This window comes from Aythya ferina (genome assembly GCF_964211825.1).
Source record: "Aythya ferina genome assembly, chromosome: 5".
NCBI lineage: Eukaryota > Metazoa > Chordata > Aves > Anseriformes > Anatidae > Aythya > Aythya ferina.
The window spans coordinates 7,591,898-7,607,739 of NC_140301.1; the positions used below are offsets into that span (position 1 = coordinate 7,591,898).

Here is a 15,842-nt window from a genome sequence, read left to right on the forward strand (position 1 = left end):
ATTGGGGCAAATGGTTTTCCATGTCAGCAACCATCCCTTGAGAGCCTCTACAGGGATTATTCCTGTATAAAACATCTATGTGATTCCACATAAAAATTGGTGTATATGTCCTGATGATTTCCAAACAAACTATTTATAAAAGCCAACTTTTTGTCAATTAAACAGAATTCCTATTGAGAGATGCTTGCTTGCATAGGGTGAATGTGATGACTGTGCCAAGGAGTGACTGTCTCCACCCTATACAGCCACCAAAGGGGCAGTAGTTATATACTGGTTTAAACTTCTAGAAATTACTGACTGGCTTTGATACTAAAAGTCTTGATGATGAAATTCTGTTAATATGGAAACTTTTAGAGAAGTAGAAATGTCACCAAGTCACGGAGTATATCCTTTAGTCTAATGGGAGGTGATGATTGTAGATACTGGTCTGGAAATGACAAAGGAAATTCTGCAAGTGGTCTGTGGGGAGATGCTCAAATTCATTTCCAGAGTTGTAAAGTCAATGCCCCTCCATGATGCCTTCACAAGAATGAAGTGGATTCACATCACTAGAGCTTACTCTTCCTTTGAGGCTATTTGATTTCTGATTTATAAAGTGTTCAATGCATTTCGTCTGATGGGAGTTGATGTACTCTAAATACGAGACTTCATAAAAGTAAACGTAATGTTGTGGATATGGAATCTGAAAACCACTAATTCATAGGTAGGCCCATATTTGCAGTCTGTTGCTAGCAGATCATCATTAACTATTCTGCTGGCTAGATGTGCTTTAAATCAGATAGGTGATAAATCAGCCCAGCTACTTGGGAATTATAGTGCTTCTGTGCTGGCACTGCTAAGAAACATTGTTCTATTATTTGCAAGTGCAGATCAATTGGAGGAATAAAAGTATTCTATACGATAAAAGGCTGGAGTAGAAATAAAAAGTTAGGTCAGGCCCTGAAGACCGGAATTTGGAACCCTAAATCTGAATTTGAGATATTTTTTATATAAATAAAATATGATCTGAGGCCAGAGGTGCTGAGCTCTGTAACTGCCAGACCCTGTGAAAACTGGTCATCTCATTTGTCAGTGCAGGTTAGTTCCTGGCAAATCACCTCTTCATCAGGACAGTTCTGTAAAATATTGTGAGCATGAACGTGCCTCCTAAGTGGAATAAAATCCATGCAGTCTTCCCTGAGAGAAAAGAAGCAGGACCTAATATTGCTCTGTTCTTTATTAAAACAGCTTCCATGTCACCACCATGATGTCCCAGCACATATGGAACTCCTAGGTGTTCACAAGGCCCATGAGCCTAGCATTGTGCTCTAACCTGTTGTGATGAGATGAAAACCCAGTCACTGGTGCATTTGGCAGAAACATGAATGGGTCTGGAAAGAGTCATTGCAATCTGCCTAAAATCTCTTACATCTTTTGTTCCTCCTCTTCCTCCTGCACCCCCACCCCAATCAAGGGAAAAAATCAGCTGCCTCACAGTCCTGCGAATATTGTTTCCAAAAATTTTGTTTCTGTGATGTAAAACCCAGCACACTCTCTGTGCCCTTGCAAACTGCTTGCAAGCATCAAGGTAAACATTTAAATGTCACTTAAGCATAGAAATAGGTAGGAGGCACATTAAAGAAACTTCATCTCCACTTCACATCAACACCACTAAACACATTTTTACAACAGTGACTAAAACTGTCTAATAATATCATCAGTGGCAACTGGTCAGTTAAAATGTTTTTTAATTGTGACTTGAATGTGTTTATCAACCTCTTTTTGTGACATTAAAAAGACAGCAAGAGAAACACATGGAGACATTGTCCTCGAGGGAAAGGATTAATCATCAGTGAGTGAGCAGGCCTAAGCAGATGGTCAGCTAAGCTTTCCTGAAGTCATTTCTTCTATCCACCATTCAGTGTCACTGCCAGAAACGAGAAGTGTTATCTTGACATTGAACATCTTTATAATAAAATCACTAATTGGCGTCTAATACCAAAGGCTTTATAGCTGTAAAATTGCAGCAGAGGTAGCTAAGTGGTTGACTGGGTTTCATGTTAATAAATGCTATCTGAAAAATCCTTCCTTAGCATAGTCAACATTGTGTTAGCATTGTGAGACCTCTCTGCAGATGATGGTGTGTTTCTTTTAGCTCGGTTCCAAACATAACAGTTGGGAGGTTTTTAACAGCAAAGCAGACAAACGTGTTGCTTCCATTGTGCTGTTTTATTTCATGTGTATGTAAAACTAATATCTTATAGGAGATGTTTGTTAGAATTTAGTTCTCAGATTTTTCTTGGGTTTTGGCAACCAGAGAGAGTCTGTCACAATAAATTATCGCTTTTGGTGTTGGAAATATATTTTTTATGAAAGCTGAAAATGTGTCAGCCTTGGACATCCATGAAATTTGGTTTATTATGGTTTTCTTTTTCTTTGACCTTTCTCCTTTATTTGGAGAAAAATATTTCTTCCTGCACTAGCTGTCCACTTTAAAAAAAATGCAATCAAACCTAGGCTGGAAGGAGTTACTAATTACAACAGTTTTGTGAGTATAGCTATTGCTTTTCACTTGATTTGAACATGGGGGTCTTGTTTCTGTCCCCTATATTCGCAAATCTTTCCCTAAAATGGATGGTGAAAGTTGGACTTTGGCTTCACCACACCAAAGTCACTCTGGAATAATTCAGACACTGAATTACTCAACAGCCCATCACCTGAGAGCACCTCCACAGCGTCAGTGGTGCTTGACCACAAGTCAGCCAGTATGATGCTGCTGTGCCAGCAATGGGCCTGATTCAAGGTTCAGTTAAAGCAATGGAGAGGATCCTGTGGACAGGGATAGTTTTCAAACAGGGCTTTTGATGCTGTTACAGTGAAATTTGAAATTTGCAGAGAGGGTTAATGCCTGGAAAATAGTATAAATATGGTATGTCATAATATTATATGTCCCAAAATATTGGTAAAGGGTGTTTTTCCCAAAGATTAAAGCATTAGTGAAAAAATAATGATTAACCTTTAAAATCAGATTGGCATTTCTTTTTTCTCCAAATGTAGAATTAATACGCATTTTTTAATCATTAGTGTAATTTTCAGGATGATACTTTTGTTCTTTTGGCTGTTGAACTGTTACGGCTGCTAGTAACCCTTCAAATTGTTTGCTTCATTCAAGCATTCTTTTTTGAATAATTCATTAGGCATTATTATCCAAGCGTGGAACACCTCATTTAGCACTGGTGATCTTTTCCTTATGTGTAGCTGACAGGCAATCAAAGTTTTTATCAGTGCAGAAAATTTGCAATTCAGAAATGTAGTTGCAGCAATTAGTAGCTATCAGGTAGCATAGGAAGGACAGCTTCATAAAAAGAGAGAGTTGAATGAGCTCAACTGATGTTAGCACAAAAGTAATGGATAAAACTAACCAGCTGTTTCTAAATTTACCAAATGGAACATTCCTTTTTCTCAGAGTAGAAGCTTTAATTAACTTTGTGTTATGTGTGGCTTCACAAAAGGAGAAGTGGCTAGGTGACAGAATATCCCTCTTTCATTGCCCTTCGCTTAATTTTGTAACTGTATTAAGATGCCCTGTCAATGTATGGCTTGCTTACTCTCACTGCAGGACCAGCTTCCAGGCTTTCTCTTTGCTCACCTTCCTACAGCAGAGCAATAAGTTTTTTAAAAATGCACAGCAGCTTCATTCCATCTCTCTCACTGATGCAGCAAATTCTGAGTTCTTTATGCTGCTGCAAAAAGCTCGCTGAAGTTTAGGCAGCTGAGGTGTTTCAGTGAAGACTCTGAGTGAACTCCCAGCGTGGCTGGCTGCGGTGATTCTCAATCTGAGAATCCAAAGGAATATTTCTAGGAAACAAGACGAGAGAATGGGCTGAGGAAGCAGGAGAAAAGAGTAAACTTCTAATTTCATATTGTAGTGAATATTCCAGCTCATCCCATATTAGAGATCAGGGGATGTTCATAATGGCTTTCAACTTTCCACTTTCCAGAATGTGACTCAGACCTTACTGGGTCAGAGAGATGCATTAGTGAGACTTACCACTAGTGTGCTCATTAGAGGCCTGGAGGAAACCCAGGCATTGGTCTCACTCCTGGGATGATTTATCTGTTGGTTTGTTTTCAGGACTTAACTTCAAATGCAGTTATCCTTGGGCTGCTAAGGGGACCCCAAGTACCCGTGTTCTCTTGGGAGCTTTAATTGCTTTGTGACTGAAAAAATGTCACACCCTCATCACCTGCTCTTAGCATGCTTTAAAGTGAGTGCTCCCTGTTCTTTCCATGGACAAGAAAGAAAAGCCTGAAGAACCTTATTTGAAGGAGGCACTGGAACCCAAGCAGTCCTGCCTACAGCCCCAAACAGGGCAGCTGGCCACGGAGAGGAGCAGGCATGAGAAGACACCCCAGGGGCTACCCCCGAGCAACAGGCTGTGCAGCACGCTGGCTGCAGTCCAGCGCTGGAGGCCTGGGGGGCAGATCCCCCTCTCAGGTCCCTCACCCTCAGTGCCCACTGCAGACAGAGGCTACAGCTGCCCAAGAGCATTCATTAGAAATCAAGTATGGGAAATCCTGTGGCTCCAGGGCTTCTGTCTTGTCTTACGTTGTGAAATTTCATCAAAGCTCTTTTCCTTTACAGTGCTACTGGGACCTTCAGTGACCAAGTGAACATTCAGAGTGCAGAACAGCCAAATTGCTTCAAGAGCAAGAAGGTCGTTGGAGCAGGGCCCTACATCAATTACTTCTGTATCACGATGGTGGATACTGTGAAAACTGAGAGGAAATGCAGAGATTTTTTTGCGGTGCTATTTGGAAGCATTTAAAAACTCCTCTCTGTGTACTTACTGCTGGTCTGCTGTATTCAAGCAATGCTTTTAAACACCAGTATCCAGCTCCACATGGGGACTGTGAACATTATTTTATCCATTGTGCTATCTGCTTCCTTTTAGTGAGATGAAACGATGCCATGTTTCACATACTGTTCCTTCCCATGACAGCAGCCACAGGGCTCAGGAAACTGCTCAGAGCAGCGTGGGCTGTCTCCAGCAAACACTCCCATCTGGGGAGGCACTTGGGAAGCAGAGGGAGGCAGGTGTGCAGCTGCCAGCCCCCAATTCCCACGGGGAAAACTCTGCATTCCCAGCAAAAGGAACCTCCTGGCATGCTCTCCCATCTCAGGGGTCTGCCTGGCCTTTTGCTGACAGCATAATTTTCTAAGGAGTCTCAGAGTCTGACATCTCTGTTCGCGACCCTTTTTTCCTCAGCAACATTAATAACTGCTGTGGGTCTGGCAGGTGCAACGTCCGCTAATTGTGTCTGCATCGCCAGGCCTTATCCTAACAGCCCTCTAACATCTGCATTCCTACCTGGGCAACGAAGAAACATCCATTTATCCTAGACAGAGCGCACTGCTCACTCATCAGCTCTTGGCCAACAACTCCCCATCAAGAAGAAACATTTAGTTAGGAAATTTGCCTAAGCCATCACAGACCTGGAAAAACTCACTGGCGTGTCTGACGGAACTGAATAGCATTTACCAGTTTGAATTATGGCTTACATTACAAGCACACCTGAAGTACTTTTCTAAGATGAACCAAGAGACATCTTCCTTGAAGAGGTAGGAATAGTTGCTATCCACTTGTCTGACATGGCCATGCTCACCGAGGTGGTAGAAGACAACACGGTGGGAATCCACAGTGGCCAGACACTGAGCCAAGTGGAGGTAAGTCTGGGCTGATGAGCTGCTGTATGGGTGAACTTCCCATCCCTTGCAGGCCAGTGAAGCATGCCTAATGTGACACTGCTTACTCATCCCTGGTGCTGGGTACTTATTCCCTTTCTTTTTGTGAAATGAAATGAGATTCTGAGAACACGTTTTCTTTGTGAAAAACAAAACAAATAAAAACAAACAAACAAAAAAACCTCCCTGTGGTCTCTACCACAACTAGCCACTAAATTAAGTAGCCATTTGAAATATTAATATATTAATTACAGATAATCGGTACTAGATTTGTCTCCCTACTGGTTCTCTCTACCAGCAAATGCTGAAAAGCTTCTGAAATCTCATGTTATTCTTGATGTCACGAGTATATGAATTTTAAAGTCAGGAAAAGCTACAGAATCTTCAGGAAAGTAGACAGATAAATCTCATAGTTGACAATCTTGAGATTTTTCTTACCCAAGACTCAAAATTCTCATCACTTGCATTTAAATGAGGTTGTATAGATCATTTGGATTGTGAACTAATGAGTGTTGTAAGACTGAAAGGAATTGACCTCCTGAGCACCCTGGTTTTGCTGGAGAATGAAGTTAGACCCGAAGGATAGCTCCTAGGTCTTCTGTTTTTTGTTTGTTTTACTATTTTTCTTTGTCATTAATGAAACCAATATGACGTAACAAAATTGAGATTCGATAGTGAAACACAAGAGTGAAGGAGAATTTATATGTATAACCACACCGTAACAATTGGGTCTTTTTCTTTTAATCCTGTTTCAGTTGCTACACAAGTTCCCAGGTTAGAGGTAAATATTTTATGACATGTCAGAACTCAGCTTGATGCTTTTTCAGAGCTGTATAGAACAGGTTCCAGCTCTAAAATGTCTCCAGCCAAAAGCCTGAGATCTGATCTAAATCAGGCCATGAGCCTTGGATCTTGAAAATTAGCAGGAAAACCTGCAGGAACAGGTGCCTTTTTGAGATTTCTAGTGCCCCCAGACATTTACTGGAAATAATTCGAGGAGGAAAACTTTTCTAGCAAATAAAGTTAGAACATTTCTGAGCTGTCAATCTTATTTCTGATTCACACATTCACACTGAGTCAAGTAATCCCTTATGTTTAAGCTCAGGCCCTAGTCCAGCTCTTCGAACAGTGAGTGCTGCACAACCTCACAGCCCCTCATGCTTGCTACTGCTATCCCAAATCTCTTGGAAAAGGGCAAACTGACTCTTGGGTCTGTCCTAGGGTGTATATTCCTAAATCTGTACTTCTGAAGTATGAAGCCCCCACTGCAAGGTGGCAGTTGTAAGTGCCAATAGGTTGTGCTTTGTTGTTTTTGTTTTCTGAAACTCTCCGCTTCCTCTTTCTTTGGTGGAGGAAGTGGTTGTGTGCAAGTATTAGTCAACACATCTCTGTTTATTATTGTTATTATTTTGGCAGAGGTTGGTCTGTATTTCACTCCCACCTGGGTGTGGAGATGTCAGTCCGATGATTTGTCCTCTGAAACTGAACCAAACCCTCTGATAAATGCTAAAGCTATGGGGAAGAAGTTCCCTGGCTGGTCAGAAGTTTTGGAGAAGTTTAACTCAGGTGAATCTGCTGGCCAAGAAGTGCAATGCACTTCTCCTAAGTTTTTCTGACAATTAAGAAGAGGCCCTGTTCACTGAGGTCATCCCTGAAAAAGCAGAGGATGAGAGCAAAACCACCAAATGCTTGCTTCCCCAAAACTACTGTGTAAACATTCCCACGCCCAAGACATACCTTTCCATCTGGTCTCACGTTTTTTTTTTTTCTAAGGGCGGTTTCTTTCTTCTCTAATTATTTTTTCACAAATCAAAGGAAGACATTATACAGTCAGAGAGCATTAATCACCTTACATAACTTCACAGTAGTGAAAAGTAAAGACAACACACAATAAGTAATAAAACAAATAAGGTTTGATGATGTGTATGTGGAAAGAACTGCAAGGCAGAGAAATTGCTCTGGATGTGTCACCACTTTCTCAGGTGTATCATGGAAGTATAAGGGAAGCCATCTCACCTCAGTGTTGTCTGAAGCATCTGAGATGTAATCCATCTAAAATCTAGCAGAATAACCATTTATATATCACTAGAAATGTATTGCTTTGTACATAAAGATTTGAGAAGTAAATGAAGCAGGGAAAAGCAGTAAAAAGTCTTTAAGAAATGAACTGCTAAGCACATGCTTCACACCCAGCAGGGCTTTCATGCCAACAGCACTTTTAACAAGACTTCACTGGAACACAGGAGCAGCCATAAAGGTTCAGAGCAAGGCTTATCTCAGCATCCTGTCTCCAGCAGTGGCCATAGCAAGTGCCTGGGGTAGAGTAGGAGCAGGGTATGCATATATGATGCTTCTACTTGACATTACTTTCCTCCTGGAGACTGGTTTTGATTCAAGTGCTCCCCTGAGTCTAATGCAATTTGTCTAAGTGCTCTCAATAGGGCTCTTTCAAGTTCTTGTTCATTCTGCTCTAAAATATATGTAAACTTTCTAAACCCACAACATCTGCTGGCAAGGAGATCCATAGGATGAGCAGAAACTTTTCTCTCTTTTGGAAAAACAAAACAACACAAAACAAAATTCAAGCTGTCTGGAGACTTCCTTTGATAACTTCTGAAGAATTGTTGTGAACACTTTCAGTAGGACACCTAACTCTTAACTGGCAAACAATATTGCAAAAATCACACAGGGTTTCTTTTTTTCGTTTCATTTCAGTATTGATACGTCACCAAATATATATCCTTAGGTTTCACCTGTGTCTTGAATGAGAAATGTCAATGGATTCCAGACAGGTTAGTAGCTCACTAAATATTAGTAGCGTTATTATAAAACACCCAGATTACTGGTGGGTCTAGATACACATTTTAAAGAAGGCCCACTCCCTTTTGAAATTGCCTGTCATTTGAATACAACATCTTTGCTTAGGTACAGAAAAGAACTTACTGTTTGGCTTTTTTTTTTCTTAATTTCTTTTTTTTTTCCTGGTGTAGCATACCAGGAAGTCATGTGTTGTCTGTGTAGTGAGGAACCCATCACAAAATTTGTATCTGGAGCTGAGCCTCAGCCTGTCTGTGGTTGGTGTGGTGTTTGTTTTGGGGGGTAGGTCCTTTCCCAAAGGCAGGCAGAGACACAAGGGGTTTCAATCAAGGGTAATTTCATATAAAACTGACAGGTTCATATAGGTTTCTGCTTAGCATTTTCCCATCTCACATGAGGACTATTTATTGGGACTCAAGGATGTCAAGTGATCAGCCAACTGCAGTTTGGAAATTACAGCAATTTTCAAAAGGCCAAATTCTTGTTTAACATCAGATTTGATGCTTCCCAGCACTGGCGAGTGCCTGGTTAGGCCTTCAGCAGGCAGTGTATGGCAATAGTTCTTCATCAGCAAGTGTGATGAAGTTAGTGCTGTTCAGCCAGAGACAGGAGCTCGTGGCTCCTGAAACCCAATTAACTGAAAATATGCTTTGCGCATTGCTAATAAGGGAGGGAAATGGTGCCACTAGACACTGGCCTCAGCTCCCTAGCTGGGAGTGTGTTGGGAGGCGCAGACAAATTTGTTGGTGCTTCACAGTGACGAAGGCAAATAAGGTTATTGAGTTGGTGGTCTGTGAAAAAGGAATAGAACTAGATTTGGTCCAGAAGTTAGAACAATACATGGATGAAACATTTTAGGTGCTGATACAAAACATGTTTAGCTTTGTATTTATTTTTTGTATATAAAACAAATTGTAGATCTTCCATATGTGATTGTGCTTACCTGTTTTGCTTCACATTCAAGGAGCTTTGTGAAGAATTAAGGAGTGTGACCATGATTCTTACTGAGACAAGAGTAAGTGCCTTGTCATTGAGCAATCTAATTATTGACTTGCAATTGTATCAGAATATTCCCACATATTCAAATTAATAAGGGCTTATAAAACTTTCTGTTGTAGCCATGTATTTGTAGCATTTGCCTCCAAAGTGCTATCAATAGCTCTTCCCTTGATCTGTTATTTGGTGCTTTGATTATAGCAGGACAAATGCTCCAGCAAGTGTCAAGCCTTACTGCTTCTCTGCTCTTTTTGGAACTATTGTGAAATTGGTCCTAATGCTAAAGAGAGAGTACAACACACTAAACCACAGGCATGTAGGAACAGCACAATGTGTTGTCAGCTATGGGAAAGACAGAAAGCCTATTTTCAAAACCTTGTGAATAGGTTAATGCTGTTGCTAGGAAAAGATTTGCCCTTTTACACATCTGAAGGAAGGTAATGTTGACAGTAAGGAGTAGAGGACTAACAAGATTTTAAGTTTTTGTGTGACTTTTATTTCTGAGAAAGAAAGGGCATTGGCAACAACAGCTGCCTGTAGCACAGCTTTCCCTCCTTTTTTTTTTTTTTTTTTTTTTTACACTTGACTTCTAATATGGATTCCAGGCATGATTCAGCAAACAGGGTGAAGAAGATTTTTACAGACATGGACTGGCACAGTATTAGATAAAAAGAAAAAAAAAGGAAAACAAAACAAAAAACTCTGGAATAGCATAATGGGCTTTCTTTATCCAATGCATATAAAATATGGTCTAAACAAACATGCATAAACCTTAATTTAGAGGAGTTTTAATGGGTTTTATTGGGCTCTTGTTTTAAGTGCAGAGACATTTGCTGGGAAGGCAGATATGGTGTAATGAGGCTCGCTGGGCTAACTCAGGGAGGCTCCAAACTCACCTCTAGGCTCAAAATGAAAATTACAAAATCACTAATGCGCATTATCTGGAGGTTCATTTTGCTGTTATTTGAGTACATGACCAAGAAACAGAGAATGATTTTTGTGATCAAGAAATGCCAGAAATGGCACTTCTTCCAATTGGCACTGACAGCTGCAGTACTTTTTGCCTCTATCTTAAATGCTCCCTTTCTAAATCTGGGACAACATTTTTAAACATGAGAAACAGATTTTTAAAAACAACACTAAAACCTCAGGAGTTCTTCTAGCTTATCCTCATGCCTCAAGAAAAGACAATCCTTTCTAAACTGTGTATGCTATACTGAAACACGTGTTTACACAAACTATTCACCTTAGGTGGGCAACTATGAGCGTCCTGTTATGTACTAAAATTGAATGCACATTGGGCAAACGTAAGTACATAAAGATGGGGGAAAAAAGAAAAACACAAAAGAAGGAAAGGAAAGAAAGACAGGAAGAAGGAAGGAAGGAAGGAAGGAAGGAAGGAAGGAAGGAAGGAAGGAAGGAAGGAAGAGAAGGAGAGAAAGAGAAAGAAAGAAAGAAAGAAAGAAAGAAAGAAAGAAAGAAAGAAAGAAAGAAAGAAAGAAAGAAAGAAAGAAAGAAAGAAAGAAAGAAAGAAAGAAAGACTTCTGATGTAGAAACTTGATCAGCGTAAGAGTGACAGATTATTTTTTTTCAGATGGTTCTGAGACTTGGTAGTTCTTATATTTTAGCATATGATTAGAACAGCTTACATTTGGATATTGTTGAAATCTAATGGGCAGTGGATAATCTTCAGCAATTTAAGTGAGAATTGAAATGATGAACGGCTCCTTTTGTTGAAATGGTAGCACTGTGTTCCGTGTTACTGGTAGAAAGAATTTATACAGCTGATGAGAGCAATACCATATTGACAGCAACATTAGAAAGAAGCCTGTAAATTATGGATGGCAGAACAGACCTTCATAAAGCAGTGTTTTTCTTTTTATAGATTTAAATCTCCAGAAGCTTGAGCCCAGTGGCCATATTTTCTCCTCATCAGCTATAGTAATCAAAGACGCTTCCTATCTACTTCAAAAAAACAGCAACAACAAACAAAAAAACATAAATTTAAAATGGCAAGGTCAGTCTGGGTATTTTTCAGTACCAGGTACATCCTCTGATGGTCTAGGAGATCCCAAATCTATTCATTTTTTTTCATCTGGAACTGGCAAAGAAGCAGTAGAGGAGGGACTTAGAGAGACTGAAGAGTGCTGGCGATGTGCACAGAGATGTGAATGTAGCTACCATTTCCACACTAAAGTTTTAATAATGCTTTCATTTTCTCTTAAGATTGTCAGAAATGGAGACTCATCCCTTGTGATCCCTGTGTTAATTGTGCTGTTTATGATAATAACTTTCTTGATTATTTTGGATGATTTGAGTTCTGAGACTTTTCTCATATATATGTGAGTGCATCTGCATGTTTTAAGATATGAAAATTGCTTTGGTGTATTCTTGTTAAATTGCATGGTAATAACTATAACAATATCCCACATAAATTATGACTGTGGAGACTTACCTACTTGTCCGTGCCTCAGCTAATTGTATTTCACCCCCATTCACTTTTTTCATGCTGTCGCTTCAGATGTGTATTTTTTGGTTCTCTAGCTCTGCAGTACCTATAGTACGTTCCCTCATAGCAGAGCGGGTTACAGTTACAGGGGGGAGACTTGCTGGAGTAAGTGAACTGAAGTGAAAGACATTTTAGTCTCTTGACACACAATCCTCAAGTAATTGTATAGTAAGCACTACATTTTTATGAATAAGTATTTCCAATGTATAGTTCAAATGCCCCAAACCAGGCATATCTGGGGAAAGCTTTGGTGCAGAGGCAGTCTGGTACAGGTCAGACTCATTACCTCCTTGTTTTGCAGGGCCAGGCGTGCATGAGTGTAAAGCCCAGTGTGAGATCCATGCTCTCTGGACTGTGCATGGGGTGGAACAGACTGCCCAGAAGGGCAAATCCTAAAACCTGCATTGTCCCTATTGAGGTCCTGGCATTAAGCAGCTGAACCACACGGGCTGGGATCCTGCTCAGACTTGAGAGCTTAGCTGTCCAGGTCTGCACTTTTAAAATACATCAGCTTATTAAGCTTCATATTGAAGACTCTTGATACAAGAGCACTTACCCAGGAAGTGACTAACATGAATTCAAGTCCTTCCTCCATCCAGAAACATCCTAACAGTTACCCCCAGGATGGCCACCAAACTGAGGGACCACCGAAACATCAGCAGACTTTCAGCTGAACTTCTATTGATTTTTAAAAGCAATTTACCCTTGAAAGGAACATTCTTCTGGACAACATTTGGCTCCATTTTTATTTTTTTTGGGGGGTGGGTGGATGTGTTCAGAGAGCAGCCTTGCTTGGTAGAGCAGCTCTGTGGGAAACGGCAGGTCTGGCCACACATCTTCTGAGGCCTCAGAGAAGATGAGGTTACGTTTTCCCCTGTGCCCATGCCTTCTGGTTTGTGTTGACCCAGAGGAGCAGTGCTGTTATTCAGAGACCTCGTTACTGAAAAACTATTTTTGAATAAGGTGTTTTTTTTAACATTCTAGAAGGTGCCATGATACCAATGTGAAGTAAGTTGCATAGCAAGCTGTTAGCATGATAAGAAATATAAGTACCTTCACTGTGCATGCCTCACTTCACCACTTAGATTTCTGCCATTTCCATTTTTCCCTTTCCGAAGCATTTATAGCTCTCTATTATATCCCATTTTATATTGCATATCCTTCTCTCGGAAGAAATGAGAAAAAATTAAAACTCCTCAACAGGAGGAGGATTTTTTTTTGTCAAAACATTTCTCAGCTTGATAAACAATGAGGTATTTCAGTCGAATTTAAAGCCTCAATTTCCCAAAATTTTGCCAGTTATCCTGGTGACATTGTTACTGTATTAACCTTTCTATTCTCTCTCTGGCTTCTTATACTGTCAGATATTATCAGAGTCGCTAAGCATCTCACGCATAAAATCAATAGCAAAAGTAAAATCTCTACAGGGGTTCATAGTCTCTGGCAATGCTCCCTTTTCACTGGTAAAATTTTTGCTTGAGTCAGGGCTTTTTGTTTGATTCGAGGAGCAGAGAGGGGAGCTGTTAAGGAATGAATGTGATATTCAAATGGCGTGAGCTTCACCCATGACAAAAAGGACATCCCGGCGGCACACCCTGAAGGCACCCCAGGGTGTCCCCATGCCCTGTGGGGTGGGTGTCTGCGTACCCACTGCCCGAGGTGACGTGGCCAGCCCCAGGCTCAGGTGGGAGCAGTGCCTGCAGCTGGGCTGGGTGGCCCAGCCCCGAGGCAGTCAGTGTAACCCGCTGCTCGAACCATTGCCTACGTCTGGCTTCCACACCTTCCCCTGAAATGCTGGATTTCGGTTGCATTGGGCACTTCTCTTTGTTTCGAAGCCCCTCTCATCTGTCTGTTGAAGTACTTCGTGTCTCGATTTGCCTCCTCCACACCTCTTTGCCATGTTTCTCCCCTCAGGAGCCTCTTTTTCAGAATAAATAGATGCTGTTTAGCATCTCCTCATATGGAAGCACTTCCATACTTCAGATCATCCTCATCTCTCTTGTCAAAAACCTATCACTACCCCCTTTTTTACATGGAGAGACCAGGAGTGCAATGAATTACCTCAGATATGGATGCACCAAGGTTTTAAGAAATGGCATAACGATGTTTTCTGTTTCTCATATAACGTTTTCATTTTTCCTTGAGCAGGGACACTAATGAACCTCACCTTAATAATGTCACCAATGTCACTGTAGAGTTTTCTTTTGTATTGTCATTCAGGTTGCATTTTAGAAAGGAAGAAGTATTTTTAGTAACACGTGAAGCATAAAAGCAGGTGCTGCATCTTTCAGTTTCACAGTTTAACCCAAATGGCTTTCTGTGTCATTAGCTTCATGCAGTCCTGCTGAAAAGAACTATAAACTACAATCTAAGCTAGTTTTTTTCCACATAAAATTTCCAGCAGCAGCATATGTGCTTGTCATGTAGCTGGGGCCGATCCAAACCATGCCCAAGTGCTCTGGATAGGGTCGTGCCCACAGTTTCCCTGCAGTGCTGTGCTCGTGAGGAGAGCTGCCTGAGGGCTCCTGGTTATTCCCTGATGTTTGCCAGCCCCCTCCAGCAGTGTCAGCACGGTGGAGCTGTGGGCTCCTGCTCCTTGTAGTGCACACCCACTGCTTCAGCCTGGCAGCCCCGGCCTGGTGCCAGGAGGAGTTTGCGAGCAGCAGTAGGGCTCAGGGTGGTGCCTACTTGCAGGTATCTGTGTGGAGGCTCCTGTCGCGGCAATGATACCCTGAGGTCGCTGCAAAGGGGGAACTGTGACTCCCCTTGGCATTGGCAGGCAGGCCCACACATTCAGCGGGTCCAGGCTAGGTTCCCGTGCCACCACCATGACGAATTTTCTTCTGAGAGGCCCATGGAAACCTCATGTTCAGGTTGGCTGTAGCAATGGTGTCCACTGAGGTGTGAGCTGACACCAGCACCCATTTCTCATGCAGTCACTCCCATAAAATAAGCTCCATTGCAGACGCAATTTCCAACAACACCACCGATTTAGAATAACTCAAATTTTGGTGATGCAACCTAAAAGGAAACTGATTTTACAGACATTGCGGGCTATTCACCCCTTGAAAACAAGTGTTAGCTGTGTCAACTTGGGGCAAACTTGTGGCTGCTCTTCTTATGCTGGGGACAGCTGCCCCTCTGGCTAGGGCAGCAGCTACTGGTATTTGCTCTTTTATTGCTAGGGCCAGAGCAGGCGTACTTCAGACAGATCAGCAAATTGAGACATCAGTTTGTACTGATGGCAGGTTTTGCTTTTGCAATACATGCATTAATTCCAGGAGAATATTTCTGTGGTTCCTCGGGATGTTTTACAAGCAGTTACCTCTGATTGATTTCCTTGCTTTCCCACTAACTTGCACAAGAAAAGTGTAGCACATGCTGATGCTACAAGGTTTGAACTTGGGTTTGCAATAGCAGTGTTCATTCACCATTATTTTGTTGAAGCAATGTAAAAAGATGAGGCTTAATTTGTGAAATGGGCCATCTGCTCCGTACAAACCACATAATAGAATGCACAACTATTTCAATTAATATAGTAAAGTGTCTTTAAGCAATAGGGAGTGTTGTGGTTTTTGTTTTTGGTTTTTTTTTTTTTGGTATTTCTGACTGCAGAAGATGTCATCATCCTTTGCTCTAATTATTCTTGATTTTACCTCCTCGTATTTTCATTTAAAGAAAAGGAATGACAACTTGTCTCACTAGGAGCAAAGTTTTCTCATTGATGGATCAGTAATAATTAGACAAAATGGTACTGCAAACTCCACCAGACAGGATATCTCCATTACAGAGAGT

At 41.2% G+C, this 15,842-nt stretch overlaps 1 protein-coding gene and 1 long non-coding RNA gene across 4 annotated transcripts in view; one reads left to right on the forward strand and one right to left on the reverse strand.

The window, feature by feature from the left end:
- Positions 1–12,933, forward strand: part of LOC311437698 — an 85,075-nt gene extending 72,142 nt beyond the window's left edge. Inside the window, exons 4-5 of one of the 2 annotated variants that reach the window (XR_014693649.1) lie at positions 4,625–5,707; positions 12,349–12,933. This is a non-coding gene — a long non-coding RNA (uncharacterized lncRNA). Of the gene's footprint in view, positions 1–4,624; positions 6,227–12,348 lie in introns of those variants that run through there. The other variant, XR_014693650.1, reaches the window with a different exon arrangement.
- The window catches only part of ELP4 (elongator acetyltransferase complex subunit 4), a 273,117-nt gene that overhangs the window by 53,309 nt on the left and 203,966 nt on the right, over positions 1–15,842 (reverse strand). The window lies entirely within an intron of this gene.